Source organism: Chiloscyllium punctatum, chromosome 41 (assembly GCF_047496795.1).
Source record: "Chiloscyllium punctatum isolate Juve2018m chromosome 41, sChiPun1.3, whole genome shotgun sequence".
Classification (NCBI taxonomy): Eukaryota; Metazoa; Chordata; class Chondrichthyes; order Orectolobiformes; family Hemiscylliidae; genus Chiloscyllium; species Chiloscyllium punctatum.
The window spans coordinates 55,907,852-55,927,995 of record NC_092779.1 but is presented as its reverse complement, the minus strand read 5'-3'; the positions used below and the strand labels follow the sequence as shown (position 1 = coordinate 55,927,995).

Sequence of the window (20,144 nt, the reverse complement as noted above, 5' to 3'; positions counted from 1 at the left end):
CTGAGTGCACCACCACTTCCCGGACAATGCTGAAAAGAGAGAAAGAAAGAACATAATAAGAATGGGCCATAAAAAGTGAATTTCACCAATCACAGTCTCGGCTAGATTACCTTTCCCTTCCGATGTCTCCAGGACGGAGATGAATGAAATGGGAGAAATTCAATAACATATGACATCGAAATTCATTGGAACGATTTTTTCATTGGCCAGAAAACCAAATAACGACGAGTCGAGTCACCGTAGTACTTTGTTTCACAACAGCGATGAAATAACAGTCTCCATTCGGTTCCATTAAAATTCAACTCGCCTGGAACGTAAAGCAACAGAAGAGCTGCGGGAGGCGAACACGATCATGACAGCACAGACGCTTCGCCAAATTCGGCACTTTCACACACCACAATTAATTGCCCGGGAAGCAAACCCATTTCGCTTCTGTTTTAAACAGAAACGCAGCAGGAGTCGAAACAGCATTTCAACCAGCTGCGCGATTGGAGAAGGTCAGCAGAAATGGCAGCGGTGGGATTCGAACCCACGCCTCTGTCAGAGACTGGAGCTTAAATCCAGCGGCTTAGACCGCTCGGCCACACTACCAGCCAGCCACGACTGCTGCCCATTTTCTTGCACTTCCAATTGTGCTCCTGCAAAACAACAGATGCAAAGTCACGTTAAAAGGGTTCCATGATCCCTCTCCGACTCGCACAGCTGCTGGGATGTGCCCGGCTACAATGACAATTTCGCAGCAGATAATGATACCCATCAATCCAGACAAAAATCAATGGTAAGCTGAGTCGATCTTCTCAGACTCTTTTCAGCTCCAAATGCATCTGTGAGTGCGTGAGAACACACGATCGGTTATGATTTGGTCAAATTACCATGAGCTGCTTGACATGACTGCAATTTCGATTCTTGCATTGATAAATGATTTCACCCATTGCTCGAAACAGGACAACTTTCACGTTTACACGGAACATGAAACACACCGGACTACAGGGAAAATGCACAAAGCTGAGCAGCCCGTGTTCCAAATCATAACGTGCAGCATAGTTTCAGTCACTGTGTCTGTCTTGCAGAATAAGAGTCCCAAAGAATGTTCTCCACCCTAAAACCGGAGGTAGCATTACAATCCGAGAACGACAGATCACATTGCGAGGATGCTCTGACCTCGGAGCCAATTCGAGATGCCACTTTCCTTGCCTTTTTGCCTTAACCGTGCAATTCGCTGCAGAGATGTTCACACCTGGATATGAGCCACATGGATACCAACTGAGTTGGAAACCTGTGTGGGAATCGAAAGGAAGCGACACAATAAAGTTTGATAAATTCCATGGTGCTTTTAAGAAATGCAGTCTCTGTTCACCTCAATCTAAAAGGCAGTTTCTGAACATAGTCAGAGAAGTCAAAAGGGAATTACCTCACCCCACCCCACTCTCCGGAAGAGGTGCTAACTGCCCTTGAGTGCTTTTTGTTCTCGATGTGAAGAGCTCTCACGCCTGAGTCACCTTCACGTCTCTGGTTGCTGAGCGAATCACAAAGAAGGAATTTCACCAGAGCTGCTACTGCCTCACTTCCCCACTCGCCCTCCCCGTTTACATTTTCCTGCTCGTCAGTGATTTAAAGAAATCCAAATGGATGCGATGTCATTCTGTAGCCTCTCTGTCGATTCCTCCGTCTCACTTCCAACGTGGCTTAGATCTCGGGGCGCACCTTAATACTAGCGACGCTGTGAAAGCATAGGTCCAGAGGTTCCTCTGAGAGTGTAATTTCTTTCATTGCTGTTGCTGATTGAATGAGCCACTTCCGTGCGAACTGCTCCAAAACATGATTCAGGACCTCTGGTGCCAACTCTCGTACGTTGAATAACGACAGACAGCTTCCAAATGAGGTCTTTCAGAGACGACTTTGGGGGTACATTTGACAGACAGACTAGTTCAGGAATCCGTGGTGCGCTGTGATACCAGAGCATCAGCTTCTTCCCTGTCTTTGAACCGGGCAAACCTGCGCAAGGAATGCAAATGCGGTGCTGCTTTTCATGGAAGGATCAGAAGGCGGGAACTACACTCTCAAACAGAATGGCATATGATCAGAACCAGGTTGGAGAAAAACTTGACAATGCTTTGCACAGTAATTAAATGGAGTTGCATTACATTTCACTACGAGAGCAGATTTGTTCAAGCACTGAAAGTTGAAGCCATTCTACTTTTCACCTTTCTGTTTCCAATCGCTCGTTGTTTAATGGGACTTGTTTAATTTTGGCTATGTGCTGAGCATGGACGAGATACACCGAAGTATCTGTTTCCACGCGGTGTGCCCTAATAACGTTGTGTTGCTTACACCGGCATTAAAGGATCACTCTTTAGCGGAGCTTGCCGTCGCAGTCTGCGGCACAATCATATAGCCTGTTCGACTGCTCACGGGAACGGTAGCATTGTGAATCGCTGCAGAAACGAACGACTTCCTTACTTTTGCTCCGACTGACCATACTCTGGGAAATTTTCCCAGATTCTCAGTTCAGGATTTTTGCAGCTGGAAGTTACCTCAGAAACCCTGTTCAGTCGTAATTTATTGAGAGAATCGCAAAACGGAAAGCATTTAACACGGAACACAAACAAAACTGGCAAACCAAATGTATTTCCAGACACAGCGAGCATGAATGCTAAATGTGAGACAGTCCGGGGCATGAGCCATAAGGTAATCTCACAACTAACAACAGGGCAATTCCAAACTACTCTTTCAAACATACAGGAGCCTGAGTGCACCACCACTTCCCGGACAATGCTGAAAAGAGAGAAAGAAACAACATAATAAGAATGGGCCATAAAAAGTGAATTTCACCAATCACAGTCTCGGCTAGATTACCTTTCCCTTCCGATGTCTCCAGGACGGAGATGAATGAAATGGGAGAAATTCAATAACATATGACATCGAAATTCATTGGAACGATTTTTTCATTGGCCAGAAAACCAAATAACGACGAGTCGAGTCACCGTAGTACTTTGTTTCACAACAGCGATGAAATAACAGTCTCCAATCGGTTCCATTAAAATTCAACTCGCCTGGAACGTAAAGCAACAGAAGAGCTGCGGGAGGCGAACACGATCATGACAGCACAGACGCTTCGCCAAATTCGGCACTTTCACACACCACAATTAATTGCCCGGGAAGCAAACCCATTTCGCTTCTGTTTTAAACAGAAACGCAGCAGGAGTCGAAACAGCATTTCAACCAGCTGCGCGATTGGAGAAGGTCAGCAGAAATGGCAGCGGTGGGATTCGAACCCACGCCTCTGTCAGAGACTGGAGCTTAAATCCAGCGCCTTAGACCGCTCGGCCACACTACCAGCCAGCCACTAGCGCTGCCCATTTTCTTGCACTTCCAATTGTGCTCCTGCAAAACAACAGATGCAAAGTCACGTTAAAAGGGTTCCATGATCCCTCTCCGACTCGCACAGCTGCTGGGATGTGCCCGGCTACAATGACAATTTCGCAGCAGATAATGATACCCATCAATCCAGACAAAAATCAATGGTAAGCTGAGTCGATCTTCTCAGACTCTTTTCAGCTCCAAATGCATCTGTGAGTGCGTGAGAACACACGATCGGTTATGATTTGGTCAAATTACCATGAGCTGCTTGACATGACTGCAATTTCGATTCTTGCATTGATAAATGATTTCACCCATTGCTCGAAACAGGACAACTTTCACGTTTACACGGAACATGAAACACACCGGACTACAGGGAAAATGCACAAAGCTGAGCAGCCCGTGTTCCAAATCATAACGTGCAGCATAGTTTCAGTCACTGTGTCTGTCTTGCAGAATAAGAGTCCCAAAGAATGTTCTCCACCCTAAAACCGGAGGTAGCATTACAATCCGAGAACGACAGATCACATTGCGAGGATGCTCTGACCTCGGAGCCAATTCGAGATGCCACTTTCCTTGCCTTTTTGCCTTAACCGTGCAATTCGCTGCAGAGATGTTCACACCTGGATATGAGCCACATGGATACCAACTGAGTTGGAAACCTGTGTGGGAATCGAAAGGAAGCGACACAATAAAGTTTGATAAATTCCACGGTGCTTTTAAGAAATGCAGTCTCTGTTCACCTCAATCTAAAAGGCAGTTTCTGAACATAGTCAGAGAAGTCAAAAGGGAATTACCTCACCCCACCCCACTCTCCGGAAGAGGTGCTAACTGCCCTTGAGTGCTTTTTGTTCTCGATGTGAAGAGCTCTCACGCCTGAGTCACCTTCACGTCTCTGGTTGCTGAGCGAATCACAAAGAAGGAATTTCACCAGAGCTGCTACTGCCTCACTTCCCCACTCGCCCTCCCCGTTTACATTTTCCTGCTCGTCAGTGATTTAAAGAAATCCAAATGGATGCGATGTCATTCTGTAGCCTCTCTGTCGATTCCTCCGTCTCACTTCCAACGTGGCTTAGATCTCGGGGCGCACCTTAATACTAGCGACGCTGTGAAAGCATAGGTCCAGAGGTTCCTCTGAGAGTGTAATTTCTTTCATTGCTGTTGCTGATTGAATGAGCCACTTCCGTGCGAACTGCTCCAAAACATGATTCAGGACCTCTGGTGCCAACTCTCGTACGTTGAATAACGACAGACAGCTTCCAAATGAGGTCTTTCAGAGACGACTTTGGGGGTACATTTGACAGACAGACTAGTTCAGGAATCCGTGGTGCGCTGTGATACCAGAGCATCAGCTTCTTCCCTGTCTTTGAACCGGGCAAACCTGCGCATGGAATGCAAATGCGGTGCTGCTTTTCATGGAAGGATCAGAAGGCGGGAACTACACTCTCAAACAGAATGGCATATGATCAGAACCAGGTTGGAGAAAAACTTGACAATGCTTTGCACAGTAATTAAATGGAGTTGCATTACATTTCACTACGAGAGCAGATTTGTTCAAGCACTGAAAGTTGAAGCCATTCTACTTTTCACCTTTCTGTTTCCAATCGCTCGTTGTTTAATGGGACTTGTTTAATTTTGGCTATGTGCTGAGCATGGACGAGATACACCGAAGTATCTGTTTCCACGCGGTGTGCCCTAATAACGTTGTGTTGCTTACACCGGCATTAAAGGATCACTCTTTAGCGGAGCTTGCCGTCGCAGTCTGCGGCACAATCATATAGCCTGTTCGACTGCTCACGGGAACGGTAGCATTGTGAATCGCTGCAGAAACGAACGACTTCCTTACTTTTGCTCCGACTGACCATACTCTGGGAAATTTTCCCAGATTCTCAGTTCAGGATTTTTGCAGCTGGAAGTTACCTCAGAAACCCTGTTCAGTCGTAATTTATTGAGAGAATCGCAAAACGGAAAGCATTTAACACGGAACACAAACAAAACTGGCAAACCAAATGTATTTCCAGACACAGCGAGCATGAATGCTAAATGTGAGACAGTCCGGGGCATGAGCCATAAGGTAATCTCACAACTAACAACAGGGCAATTCCAAACTACTCTTTCAAACATACAGGAGCCTGAGTGCACCACCACTTCCCGGACAATGCTGAAAAGAGAGAAAGAAACAACATAATAAGAATGGGCCATAAAAAGTGAATTTCACCAATCACAGTCTCGGCTAGATTACCTTTCCCTTCCGATGTCTCCAGGACGGAGATGAATAAAATGGGAGAAATTCAATAACATATGACATCGAAATTCATTGGAACGATTTTTTCATTGGCCAGAAAACCAAATAACGACGAGTCGAGTCACCGTAGTACTTTGTTTCACAACAGCGATGAAATAACAGTCTCCATTCGGTTCCATTAAAATTCAACTCGCCTGGAACGTAAAGCAACAGAAGAGCTGCGGGAGGCGAACACGATCATGACAGCACAGACGCTTCGCCAAATTCGGCACTTTCACACACCACAATTAATTGCCCGGGAAGCAAACCCATTTCGCTTCTGTTTTAAACAGAAACGCAGCAGGAGTCGAAACAGCATTTCAACCAGCTGCGCGATTGAAGAAGGTCAGCAGAAATGGCAGCGGTGGGATTCGAACCCACGCCTCTGTCAGAGACTGGAGCTTAAATCCAGCGCCTTAGACCGCTCGGCCACACTACCAGCCAGCCACTAGCGCTGCCCATTTTCTTGCACTTCCAATTGTGCTCCTGCAAAACAACAGATGCAAAGTCACGTTAAAAGTGTTCCATGATCCCTCTCCGACTCGCACAGCTGCTGGGATGTGCCCGGCTACAATGACAATTTCGCAGCAGATAATGATACCCATCAATCCAGACAAAAATCAATGGTAAGCTGAGTCGATCTTCTCAGACGCTTTTCAGCTCCAAATGCATCTGTGAGTGCGTGAGAACACACGATCGGTTATGATTTGGTCAAATTACCATGAGCTGCTTGACATGACTGCAATTTCGATTCTTGCATTGATAAATGATTTCACCCATTGCTCGAAACAGGACAACTTTCACGTTTACACGGAACATGAAACACACCGGACTACAGGGAAAATGCACAAAGCTGAGCAGCCCGTGTTCCAAATCATAACGTGCAGCATAGTTTCAGTCACTGTGTCTGTCTTGCAGAATAAGAGTCCCAAAGAATGTTCTCCACCCTAAAACCGGAGGTAGCATTACAATCCGAGAACGACAGATCACATTGCGAGGATGCTCTGACCTCGGAGCCAATTCGAGATGCCACTTTCCTTGCCTTTTTGCCTTAACCGTGCAATTCGCTGCAGAGATGTTCACACCTGGATATGAGCCACATGGATACCAACTGAGTTGGAAACCTGTGTGGGAATCGAAAGGAAGCGACACAATAAAGTTTGATAAATTCCACGGTGCTTTTAAGAAATGCAGTCTCTGTTCACCTCAATCTAAAAGGCAGTTTCTGAACATAGTCAGAGAAGTCAAAAGGGAATTACCTCACCCCACCCCACTCTCCGGAAGAGGTGCTAACTGCCCTTGAGTGCTTTTTGTTCTCGATGTGAAGAGCTCTCACGCCTGAGTCACCTTCACGTCTCTGGTTGCTGAGCGAATCACAAAGAAGGAATTTCACCAGAGCTGCTACTGCCTCACTTCCCCACTCGCCCTCCCCGTTTACATTTTCCTGCTCGTCAGTGATTTAAAGAAATCCAAATGGATGCGATGTCATTCTGTAGCCTCTCTGTCGATTCCTCCGTCTCACTTCCAACGTGGCTTAGATCTCGGGGCGCACCTTAATACTAGCGACGCTGTGAAAGCATAGGTCCAGAGGTTCCTCTGAGAGTGTAATTTCTTTCATTGCTGTTGCTGATTGAATGAGCCACTTCCGTGCGAACTGCTCCAAAACATGATTCAGGACCTCTGGTGCCAACTCTCGTACGTTGAATAACGACAGACAGCTTCCAAATGAGGTCTTTCAGAGACGACTTTGGGGGTACATTTGACAGACAGACTAGTTCAGGAATCCGTGGTGCGCTGTGATACCAGAGCATCAGCTTCTTCCCTGTCTTTGAACCGGGCAAACCTGCGCAAGGAATGCAAATGCGGTGCTGCTTTTCATGGAAGGATCAGAAGGCGGGAACTACACTCTCAAACAGAATGGCATATGATCAGAACCAGGTTGGAGAAAAACTTGACAATGCTTTGCACAGTAATTAAATGGAGTTGCATTACATTTCACTACGAGAGCAGATTTGTTCAAGCACTGAAAGTTGAAGCCATTCTACTTTTCACCTTTCTGTTTCCAATCGCTCGTTGTTTAATGGGACTTGTTTAATTTTGGCTATGTGCTGAGCATGGACGAGATACACCGAAGTATCTGTTTCCACGCGGTGTGCCCTAATAACGTTGTGTTGCTTACACCGGCATTAAAGGATCACTCTTTAGCGGAGCTTGCCGTCGCAGTCTGCGGCACAATCATATAGCCTGTTCGACTGCTCACGGGAACGGTAGCATTGTGAATCGCTGCAGAACCGAACGACTTCCTTACTTTTGCTCCGACTGACCATACTCTGGGAAATTTTCCCAGATTCTCAGTTCAGGATTTTTGCAGCTGGAAGTTACCTCAGAAACCCTGTTCAGTCGTAATTTATTGAGAGAATCGCAAAACGGAAAGCATTTAACACGGAACACAAACAAAACTGGCAAACCAAATGTATTTCCAGACACAGCGAGCATGAATGCTAAATGTGAGACAGTCCGGGGCATGAGCCATAAGGTAATCTCACAACTAACAACAGGGCAATTCCAAACTACTCTTTCAAACATACAGGAGCCTGAGTGCACCACCACTTCCCGGACAATGCTGAAAAGAGAGAAAGAAAGAACATAATAAGAATGGGCCATAAAAAGTGAATTTCACCAATCACAGTCTCGGCTAGATTACCTTTCCCTTCCGATGTCTCCAGGACGGAGATGAATGAAATGGGAGAAATTCAATAACATATGACATCGAAATTTATTGGAACGATTTTTTCATTGGCCAGAAAACCAAATAACGACGAGTCGAGTCACCGTAGTACTTTGTTTCACAACAGCGATGAAATAACAGTCTCCATTCGGTTCCATTAAAATTCAACTCGCCTGGAACGTAAAGCAACAGAAGAGCTGCGGGAGGCGAACACGATCATGACAGCACAGACGCTTCGCCAAATTCGGCACTTTCACACACCACAATTAATTGCCCGGGAAGCAAACCCATTTCGCTTCTGTTTTAAACAGAAACGCAGCAGGAGTCGAAACAGCATTTCAACCAGCTGCGCGATTGGAGAAGGTCAGCAGAAATGGCAGCGGTGGGATTCGAACCCACGCCTCTGTCAGAGACTGGAGCTTAAATCCAGCGGCTTAGACCGCTCGGCCACACTACCAGCCAGCCACGACTGCTGCCCATTTTCTTGCACTTCCAATTGTGCTCCTGCAAAACAACAGATGCAAAGTCACGTTAAAAGGGTTCCATGATCCCTCTCCGACTCGCACAGCTGCTGGGATGTGCCCGGCTACAATGACAATTTCGCAGCAGATAATGATACCCATCAATCCAGACAAAAATCAATGGTAAGCTGAGTCGATCTTCTCAGACTCTTTTCAGCTCCAAATGCATCTGTGAGTGCGTGAGAACACACGATCGGTTATGATTTGGTCAAATTACCATGAGCTGCTTGACATGACTGCAATTTCGATTCTTGCATTGATAAATGATTTCACCCATTGCTCGAAACAGGACAACTTTCACGTTTACACGGAACATGAAACACACCGGACTACAGGGAAAATGCACAAAGCTGAGCAGCCCGTGTTCCAAATCATAACGTGCAGCATAGTTTCAGTCACTGTGTCTGTCTTGCAGAATAAGAGTCCCAAAGAATGTTCTCCACCCTAAAACCGGAGGTAGCATTACAATCCGAGAACGACAGATCACATTGCGAGGATGCTCTGACCTCGGAGCCAATTCGAGATGCCACTTTCCTTGCCTTTTTGCCTTAACCGTGCAATTCGCTGCAGAGATGTTCACACCTGGATATGAGCCACATGGATACCAACTGAGTTGGAAACCTGTGTGGGAATCGAAAGGAAGCGACACAATAAAGTTTGATAAATTCCATGGTGCTTTTAAGAAATGCAGTCTCTGTTCACCTCAATCTAAAAGGCAGTTTCTGAACATAGTCAGAGAAGTCAAAAGGGAATTACCTCACCCCACCCCACTCTCCGGAAGAGGTGCTAACTGCCCTTGAGTGCTTTTTGTTCTCGATGTGAAGAGCTCTCACGCCTGAGTCACCTTCACGTCTCTGGTTGCTGAGCGAATCACAAAGAAGGAATTTCACCAGAGCTGCTACTGCCTCACTTCCCCACTCGCCCTCCCCGTTTACATTTTCCTGCTCGTCAGTGATTTAAAGAAATCCAAATGGATGCGATGTCATTCTGTAGCCTCTCTGTCGATTCCTCCGTCTCACTTCCAACGTGGCTTAGATCTCGGGGCGCACCTTAATACTAGCGACGCTGTGAAAGCATAGGTCCAGAGGTTCCTCTGAGAGTGTAATTTCTTTCATTGCTGTTGCTGATTGAATGAGCCACTTCCGTGCGAACTGCTCCAAAACATGATTCAGGACCTCTGGTGCCAACTCTCGTACGTTGAATAACGACAGACAGCTTCCAAATGAGGTCTTTCAGAGACGACTTTGGGGGTACATTTGACAGACAGACTAGTTCAGGAATCCGTGGTGCGCTGTGATACCAGAGCATCAGCTTCTTCCCTGTCTTTGAACCGGGCAAACCTGCGCAAGGAATGCAAATGCGGTGCTGCTTTTCATGGAAGGATCAGAAGGCGGGAACTACACTCTCAAACAGAATGGCATATGATCAGAACCAGGTTGGAGAAAAACTTGACAATGCTTTGCACAGTAATTAAATGGAGTTGCATTACATTTCACTACGAGAGCAGATTTGTTCAAGCACTGAAAGTTGAAGCCATTCTACTTTTCACCTTTCTGTTTCCAATCGCTCGTTGTTTAATGGGACTTGTTTAATTTTGGCTATGTGCTGAGCATGGACGAGATACACCGAAGTATCTGTTTCCACGCGGTGTGCCCTAATAACGTTGTGTTGCTTACACCGGCATTAAAGGATCACTCTTTAGCGGAGCTTGCCGTCGCAGTCTGCGGCACAATCATATAGCCTGTTCGACTGCTCACGGGAACGGTAGCATTGTGAATCGCTGCAGAAACGAACGACTTCCTTACTTTTGCTCCGACTGACCATACTCTGGGAAATTTTCCCAGATTCTCAGTTCAGGATTTTTGCAGCTGGAAGTTACCTCAGAAACCCTGTTCAGTCGTAATTTATTGAGAGAATCGCAAAACGGAAAGCATTTAACACGGAACACAAACAAAACTGGCAAACCAAATGTATTTCCAGACACAGCGAGCATGAATGCTAAATGTGAGACAGTCCGGGGCATGAGCCATAAGGTAATCTCACAACTAACAACAGGGCAATTCCAAACTACTCTTTCGAACATACAGGAGCCTGAGTGCACCACCACTTCCCGGACAATGCTGAAAAGAGAGAAAGAAAGAACATAATAAGAATGGGCCATAAAAAGTGAATTTCACCAATCACAGTCTCGGCTAGATTACCTTTCCCTTCCGATGTCTCCAGGACGGAGATGAATGAAATGGGAGAAATTCAATAACATATGACATCGAAATTCATTGGAACGATTTTTTCATTGGCCAGAAAACCAAATAACGACGAGTCGAGTCACCGTAGTACTTTGTTTCACAACAGCGATGAAATAACAGTCTCCAATCGGTTCCATTAAAATTCAACTCGCCTGGAACGTAAAGCAACAGAAGAGCTGCGGGAGGCGAACACGATCATGACAGCACAGACGCTTCGCCAAATTCGGCACTTTCACACACCACAATTAATTGCCCGGGAAGCAAACCCATTTCGCTTCTGTTTTAAACAGAAACGCAGCAGGAGTCGAAACAGCATTTCAACCAGCTGCGCGATTGGAGAAGGTCAGCAGAAATGGCAGCGGTGGGATTCGAACCCACGCCTCTGTCAGAGACTGGAGCTTAAATCCAGCGCCTTAGACCGCTCGGCCACACTACCAGCCAGCCACTAGCGCTGCCCATTTTCTTGCACTTCCAATTGTGCTCCTGCAAAACAACAGATGCAAAGTCACGTTAAAAGGGTTCCATGATCCCTCTCCGACTCGCACAGCTGCTGGGATGTGCCCGGCTACAATGACAATTTCGCAGCAGATAATGATACCCATCAATCCAGACAAAAATCAATGGTAAGCTGAGTCGATCTTCTCAGACTCTTTTCAGCTCCAAATGCATCTGTGAGTGCGTGAGAACACACGATCGGTTATGATTTGGTCAAATTACCATGAGCTGCTTGACATGACTGCAATTTCGATTCTTGCATTGATAAATGATTTCACCCATTGCTCGAAACAGGACAACTTTCACGTTTACACGGAACATGAAACACACCGGACTACAGGGAAAATGCACAAAGCTGAGCAGCCCGTGTTCCAAATCATAACGTGCAGCATAGTTTCAGTCACTGTGTCTGTCTTGCAGAATAAGAGTCCCAAAGAATGTTCTCCACCCTAAAACCGGAGGTAGCATTACAATCCGAGAACGACAGATCACATTGCGAGGATGCTCTGACCTCGGAGCCAATTCGAGATGCCACTTTCCTTGCCTTTTTGCCTTAACCGTGCAATTCGCTGCAGAGATGTTCACACCTGGATATGAGCCACATGGATACCAACTGAGTTGGAAACCTGTGTGGGAATCGAAAGGAAGCGACACAATAAAGTTTGATAAATTCCACGGTGCTTTTAAGAAATGCAGTCTCTGTTCACCTCAATCTAAAAGGCAGTTTCTGAACATAGTCAGAGAAGTCAAAAGGGAATTACCTCACCCCACCCCACTCTCCGGAAGAGGTGCTAACTGCCCTTGAGTGCTTTTTGTTCTCGATGTGAAGAGCTCTCACGCCTGAGTCACCTTCACGTCTCTGGTTGCTGAGCGAATCACAAAGAAGGAATTTCACCAGAGCTGCTACTGCCTCACTTCCCCACTCGCCCTCCCCGTTTACATTTTCCTGCTCGTCAGTGATTTAAAGAAATCCAAATGGATGCGATGTCATTCTGTAGCCTCTCTGTCGATTCCTCCGTCTCACTTCCAACGTGGCTTAGATCTCGGGGCGCACCTTAATACTAGCGACGCTGTGAAAGCATAGGTCCAGAGGTTCCTCTGAGAGTGTAATTTCTTTCATTGCTGTTGCTGATTGAATGAGCCACTTCCGTGCGAACTGCTCCAAAACATGATTCAGGACCTCTGGTGCCAACTCTCGTACGTTGAATAACGACAGACAGCTTCCAAATGAGGTCTTTCAGAGACGACTTTGGGGGTACATTTGACAGACAGACTAGTTCAGGAATCCGTGGTGCGCTGTGATACCAGAGCATCAGCTTCTTCCCTGTCTTTGAACCGGGCAAACCTGCGCATGGAATGCAAATGCGGTGCTGCTTTTCATGGAAGGATCAGAAGGCGGGAACTACACTCTCAAACAGAATGGCATATGATCAGAACCAGGTTGGAGAAAAACTTGACAATGCTTTGCACAGTAATTAAATGGAGTTGCATTACATTTCACTACGAGAGCAGATTTGTTCAAGCACTGAAAGTTGAAGCCATTCTACTTTTCACCTTTCTGTTTCCAATCGCTCGTTGTTTAATGGGACTTGTTTAATTTTGGCTATGTGCTGAGCATGGACGAGATACACCGAAGTATCTGTTTCCACGCGGTGTGCCCTAATAACGTTGTGTTGCTTACACCGGCATTAAAGGATCACTCTTTAGCGGAGCTTGCCGTCGCAGTCTGCGGCACAATCATATAGCCTGTTCGACTGCTCACGGGAACGGTAGCATTGTGAATCGCTGCAGAAACGAACGACTTCCTTACTTTTGCTCCGACTGACCATACTCTGGGAAATTTTCCCAGATTCTCAGTTCAGGATTTTTGCAGCTGGAAGTTACCTCAGAAACCCTGTTCAGTCGTAATTTATTGAGAGAATCGCAAAACGGAAAGCATTTAACACGGAACACAAACAAAACTGGCAAACCAAATGTATTTCCAGACACAGCGAGCATGAATGCTAAATGTGAGACAGTCCGGGGCATGAGCCATAAGGTAATCTCACAACTAACAACAGGGCAATTCCAAACTACTCTTTCAAACATACAGGAGCCTGAGTGCACCACCACTTCCCGGACAATGCTGAAAAGAGAGAAAGAAACAACATAATAAGAATGGGCCATAAAAAGTGAATTTCACCAATCACAGTCTCGGCTAGATTACCTTTCCCTTCCGATGTCTCCAGGACGGAGATGAATGAAATGGGAGAAATTCAATAACATATGACATCGAAATTCATTGGAACGATTTTTTCATTGGCCAGAAAACCAAATAACGACGAGTCGAGTCACCGTAGTACTTTGTTTCACAACAGCGATGAAATAACAGTCTCCATTCGGTTCCATTAAAATTCAACTCGCCTGGAACGTAAAGCAACAGAAGAGCTGCGGGAGGCGAACACGATCATGACAGCACAGACGCTTCGCCAAATTCGGCACTTTCACACACCACAATTAATTGCCCGGGAAGCAAACCCATTTCGCTTCTGTTTTAAACAGAAACGCAGCAGGAGTCGAAACAGCATTTCAACCAGCTGCGCGATTGGAGAAGGTCAGCAGAAATGGCAGCGGTGGGATTCGAACCCACGCCTCTGTCAGAGACTGGAGCTTAAATCCAGCGGCTTAGACCGCTCGGCCACACTACCAGCCAGCCACGACTGCTGCCCATTTTCTTGCACTTCCAATTGTGCTCCTGCAAAACAACAGATGCAAAGTCACGTTAAAAGGGTTCCATGATCCCTCTCCGACTCGCACAGCTGCTGGGATGTGCCCGGCTACAATGACAATTTCGCAGCAGATAATGATACCCATCAATCCAGACAAAAATCAATGGTAAGCTGAGTCGATCTTCTCAGACTCTTTTCAGCTCCAAATGCATCTGTGAGTGCGTGAGAACACACGATCGGTTATGATTTGGTCAAATTACCATGAGCTGCTTGACATGACTGCAATTTCGATTCTTGCATTGATAAATGATTTCACCCATTGCTCGAAACAGGACAACTTTCACGTTTACACGGAACATGAAACACACCGGACTACAGGGAAAATGCACAAAGCTGAGCAGCCCGTGTTCCAAATCATAACGTGCAGCATAGTTTCAGTCACTGTGTCTGTCTTGCAGAATAAGAGTCCCAAAGAATGTTCTCCACCCTAAAACCGGAGGTAGCATTACAATCCGAGAACGACAGATCACATTGCGAGGATGCTCTGACCTCGGAGCCAATTCGAGATGCCACTTTCCTTGCCTTTTTGCCTTAACCGTGCAATTCGCTGCAGAGATGTTCACACCTGGATATGAGCCACATGGATACCAACTGAGTTGGAAACCTGTGTGGGAATCGAAAGGAAGCGACACAATAAAGTTTGATAAATTCCATGGTGCTTTTAAGAAATGCAGTCTCTGTTCACCTCAATCTAAAAGGCAGTTTCTGAACATAGTCAGAGAAGTCAAAAGGGAATTACCTCACCCCACCCCACTCTCCGGAAGAGGTGCTAACTGCCCTTGAGTGCTTTTTGTTCTCGATGTGAAGAGCTCTCACGCCTGAGTCACCTTCACGTCTCTGGTTGCTGAGCGAATCACAAAGAAGGAATTTCACCAGAGCTGCTACTGCCTCACTTCCCCACTCGCCCTCCCCGTTTACATTTTCCTGCTCGTCAGTGATTTAAAGAAATCCAAATGGATGCGATGTCATTCTGTAGCCTCTCTGTCGATTCCTCCGTCTCACTTCCAACGTGGCTTAGATCTCGGGGCGCACCTTAATACTAGCGACGCTGTGAAAGCATAGGTCCAGAGGTTCCTCTGAGAGTGTAATTTCTTTCATTGCTGTTGCTGATTGAATGAGCCACTTCCGTGCGAACTGCTCCAAAACATGATTCAGGACCTCTGGTGCCAACTCTCGTACGTTGAATAACGACAGACAGCTTCCAAATGAGGTCTTTCAGAGACGACTTTGGGGGTACATTTGACAGACAGACTAGTTCAGGAATCCGTGGTGCGCTGTGATACCAGAGCATCAGCTTCTTCCCTGTCTTTGAACCGGGCAAACCTGCGCAAGGAATGCAAATGCGGTGCTGCTTTTCATGGAAGGATCAGAAGGCGGGAACTACACTCTCAAACAGAATGGCATATGATCAGAACCAGGTTGGAGAAAAACTTGACAATGCTTTGCACAGTAATTAAATGGAGTTGCATTACATTTCACTACGAGAGCAGATTTGTTCAAGCACTGAAAGTTGAAGCCATTCTACTTTTCACCTTTCTGTTTCCAATCGCTCGTTGTTTAATGGGACTTGTTTAATTTTGGCTATGTGCTGAGCATGGACGAGATACACCGAAGTATCTGTTTCCACGCGGTGTGCCCTAATAACGTTGTGTTGCTTACACCGGCATTAAAGGATCACTCTTTAGCGGAGCTTGCCGTCGCAGTCTGCGGCACAATCATATAGCCTGTTCGACTGCTCACGGGAACGGTAGCATTGTGAATCGCTGCAGAAACGAACGACTTCCTTACTTTTGCTCCGACTGACCATACTCTGGGAAATTTTCCCAGATTCTCAGTTCAGGATTTTTGCAGCTGGAAGTTACCTCAGAAACCCTGTTCAGTCGTAATTTATTGAGAGAATCGCAAAACGGAAAGCATTTAACACGGAACACAAACAAAACTGGCAAACCAAATGTATTTCCAGACACAGCGAGCATGAATGCTAAATGTGAGACAGTCCGGGGCATGAGCCATAAGGTAATCTCACAACTAACAACAGGGCAATTCCAAACTACTCTTTCAAACATACAGGAGCCTGAGTGCACCACCACTTCCCGGACAATGCTGAAAAGAGAGAAAGAAAGAACATAATAAGAATGGGCCATAAAAAGTGAATTTCACCAATCACAGTCTCGGCTAGATTACCTTTCCCTTCCGATGTCTCCAGGACGGAGATGAATAAAATGGGAGAAATTCAATAACATATGACATCGAAATTCATTGGAACGATTTTTTCATTGGCCAGAAAACCAAATAACGACGAGTCGAGTCACCGTAGTACTTTGTTTCACAACAGCGATGAAATAACAGTCTCCATTCGGTTCCATTAAAATTCAACTCGCCTGGAACGTAAAGCAACAGAAGAGCTGCGGGAGGCGAACACGATCATGACAGCACAGACGCTTCGCCAAATTCGGCACTTTCACACACCACAATTAATTGCCCGGGAAGCAAACCCATTTCGCTTCTGTTTTAAACAGAAACGCAGCAGGAGTCGAAACAGCATTTCAACCAGCTGCGCGATTGAAGAAGGTCAGCAGAAATGGCAGCGGTGGGATTCGAACCCACGCCTCTGTCAGAGACTGGAGCTTAAATCCAGCGCCTTAGACCGCTCGGCCACACTACCAGCCAGCCACTAGCGCTGCCCATTTTCTTGCACTTCCAATTGTGCTCCTGCAAAACAACAGATGCAAAGTCACGTTAAAAGTGTTCCATGATCCCTCTCCGACTCGCACAGCTGCTGGGATGTGCCCGGCTACAATGACAATTTCGCAGCAGATAATGATACCCATCAATCCAGACAAAAATCAATGGTAAGCTGAGTCGATCTTCTCAGACGCTTTTCAGCTCCAAATGCATCTGTGAGTGCGTGAGAACACACGATCGGTTATGATTTGGTCAAATTACCATGAGCTGCTTGACATGACTGCAATTTCGATTCTTGCATTGATAAATGATTTCACCCATTGCTCGAAACAGGACAACTTTCACGTTTACACGGAACATGAAACACACCGGACTACAGGGAAAATGCACAAAGCTGAGCAGCCCGTGTTCCAAATCATAACGTGCAGCATAGTTTCAGTCACTGTGTCTGTCTTGCAGAATAAGAGTCCCAAAGAATGTTCTCCACCCTAAAACCGGAGGTAGCATTACAATCCGAGAACGACAGATCACATTGCGAGGATGCTCTGACCTCGGAGCCAATTCGAGATGCCACTTTCCTTGCCTTTTTGCCTTAACCGTGCAATTCGCTGCAGAGATGTTCACACCTGGATATGAGCCACATGGATACCAACTGAGTTGGAAACCTGTGTGGGAATCGAAAGGAAGCGACACAATAAAGTTTGATAAATTCCATGGTGCTTTTAAGAAATGCAGTCTCTGTTCACCTCAATCTAAAAGGCAGTTTCTGAACATAGTCAGAGAAGTCAAAAGGGAATTACCTCACCCCACCCCACTCTCCGGAAGAGGTGCTAACTGCCCTTGAGTGCTTTTTGTTCTCGATGTGAAGAGCTCTCACGCCTGAGTCACCTTCACGTCTCTGGTTGCTGAGCGAATCACAAAGAAGGAATTTCACCAGAGCTGCTACTGCCTCACTTCCCCACTCGCCCTCCCCGTTTACATTTTCCTGCTCGTCAGTGATTTAAAGAAATCCAAATGGATGCGATGTCATTCTGTAGCCTCTCTGTCGATTCCTCCGTCTCACTTCCAACGTGGCTTAGATCTCGGGGCGCACCTTAATACTAGCGACGCTGTGAAAGCATAGGTCCAGAGGTTCCTCTGAGAGTGTAATTTCTTTCATTGCTGTTGCTGATTGAATGAGCCACTTCCGTGCGAACTGCTCCAAAACATGATTCAGGACCTCTGGTGCCAACTCTCGTACGTTGAATAACGACAGACAGCTTCCAAATGAGGTCTTTCAGAGACGACTTTGGGGGTACATTTGACAGACAGACTAGTTCAGGAATCCGTGGTGCGCTGTGATACCAGAGCATCAGCTTCTTCCCTGTCTTTGAACCGGGCAAACCTGCGCAAGGAATGCAAATGCGGTGCTGCTTTTCATGGAAGGATCAGAAGGCGGGAACTACACTCTCAAACAGAATGGCATATGATCAGAACCAGGTTGGAGAAAAACTTGACAATGCTTTGCACAGTAATTAAATGGAGTTGCATTACATTTCACTACGAGAGCAGATTTGTTCAAGCACTGAAAGTTGAAGCCATTCTACTTTTCACCTTTCTGTTTCCAATCGCTCGTTGTTTAATGGGACTTGTTTAATTTTGGCTATGTGCTGAGCATGGACGAGATACACCGAAGTATCTGTTTCCACGCGGTGTGCCCTAATAACGTTGTGTTGCTTACACCGGCATTAAAGGATCACTCTTTAGCGGAGCTTGCCGTCGCAGTCTGCGGCACAATCATATAGCCTGTTCGACTGCTCACGGGAACGGTAGCATTGTGAATCGCTGCAGAAACGAACGACTTCCTTACTTTTGCTCCGACTGACCATACTCTGGGAAATTTTCCCAGATTCTCAGTTGAGGATTTTTGCAGCTGGAAGTTACCTCAGAAACCCTGTTCAGTCGTAATTTATTGAGAGAATCGCAAAACGGAAAGCATTTAACACGGAACACAAACAAAACTGGCAAACCAAATGTATTTCCAGACACAGCGAGCATGAATGCTAAATGTGAGACAGTCCGGGGCATGAGCCATAAGGTAATCTCACAACTAACAACAGGGCAATTCCAAACTACTCTTTCAAACATACAGGAGCCTGAGTGCACCACCACTTCCCGGACAATGCTGAAAAGAGAGAAAGAAAGAACATAATAAGAATGGGCCATAAAAAGTGAATTTCACCAATCACAGTCTCGGCTAGATTACCTTTCCCTTCCGATGTCTCCAGGACGGAGATGAAGGAAATGGGAGAAATTCAATAACATATGACATCGAAATTCATTGGAACGATTTTTTCATTGGCCAGAAAACCAAATAACGACGAGTCGAGTCACCGTAGTACTTTGTTTCACAACAGCGATGAAATAACAGTCTCCATTCGATTCCATTAAAATTCAACTCGCCTGGAACGTAAAGCAACAGAAGAGCTGCGGGAGGCGAACACGATCATGACAGCACAGACGCTTCGCCAAATTCGGCACTTTCACACACCACAATTAATTGCCCGGGAAGCAAACCCATTTCGCTTCTGTTTTAAACAGAAACGCAGCAGGGGTCGAAACAGCATTTCAACCAGCTGCGCGATTGGAGAAGGTCAGCAGAAATGGCAGCGGTGGGATTCGAACCCACGCCTCTGTCAGAGACTGGAGCTTAAATCCAGCGCCTTAGACCGCTCGGCCACACTACCAGCCAGCCACTAGCGCTGCCCATTTTCTTGCACTTCCAATTGTGCTCCTGCAAAACAACAGATGCAAAGTCACGTTAAAAGGGTTCCATGATCCCTCTCCGACTCGCACAGCTGCTGGGATGTGCCCGGCTACAATGACAATTTCGCAGCAGATAATGATACCCATCAATCCAGACAAAAATCAATGGTAAGCTGAGTCGATCTTCTCAGACTCTTTTCAGCTCCAAATGCATCTGTGAGTGCGTGAGAACACACGATCGGTTATGATTTGGTCAAATTACCATGAGCTGCTTGACATGACTGCAATTTCGATTCTTGCATTGATAAATGA

The 20,144-nt window shown here is 46.2% G+C and overlaps 8 non-coding genes across 8 annotated transcripts; all 8 read right to left on the bottom strand.

The window, feature by feature from the left end:
• Positions 1-508: 508 nt before the first annotated feature.
• Positions 509-591, bottom strand: trnal-uaa (transfer RNA leucine (anticodon UAA)). The gene has a single exon. It is a non-coding gene; the product is annotated as a tRNA-Leu (tRNA).
• Positions 592-3,254: 2,663 nt separating this feature from the next.
• On the bottom strand, positions 3,255-3,337 carry trnal-uaa (transfer RNA leucine (anticodon UAA)). Its single transcript has one exon. It is a non-coding gene; the product is annotated as a tRNA-Leu (tRNA).
• Positions 3,338-6,000: 2,663 nt separating this feature from the next.
• On the bottom strand, positions 6,001-6,083 carry trnal-uaa (transfer RNA leucine (anticodon UAA)). The gene has a single exon. It is a non-coding gene; the product is annotated as a tRNA-Leu (tRNA).
• Positions 6,084-8,746: 2,663 nt separating this feature from the next.
• Positions 8,747-8,829, bottom strand: trnal-uaa (transfer RNA leucine (anticodon UAA)). Its single transcript has one exon. It is a non-coding gene; the product is annotated as a tRNA-Leu (tRNA).
• A 2,663-nt stretch (positions 8,830-11,492) lies between these two features.
• trnal-uaa (transfer RNA leucine (anticodon UAA)) lies at positions 11,493-11,575 on the bottom strand. Its single transcript has one exon. It is a non-coding gene; the product is annotated as a tRNA-Leu (tRNA).
• A 2,663-nt stretch (positions 11,576-14,238) lies between these two features.
• trnal-uaa (transfer RNA leucine (anticodon UAA)) lies at positions 14,239-14,321 on the bottom strand. Its single transcript has one exon. It is a non-coding gene; the product is annotated as a tRNA-Leu (tRNA).
• A 2,663-nt stretch (positions 14,322-16,984) lies between these two features.
• Positions 16,985-17,067, bottom strand: trnal-uaa (transfer RNA leucine (anticodon UAA)). Its single transcript has one exon. It is a non-coding gene; the product is annotated as a tRNA-Leu (tRNA).
• Positions 17,068-19,730: 2,663 nt separating this feature from the next.
• Positions 19,731-19,813, bottom strand: trnal-uaa (transfer RNA leucine (anticodon UAA)). Its single transcript has one exon. It is a non-coding gene; the product is annotated as a tRNA-Leu (tRNA).
• Between the last annotated feature and the right edge of the window lie 331 nt (positions 19,814-20,144).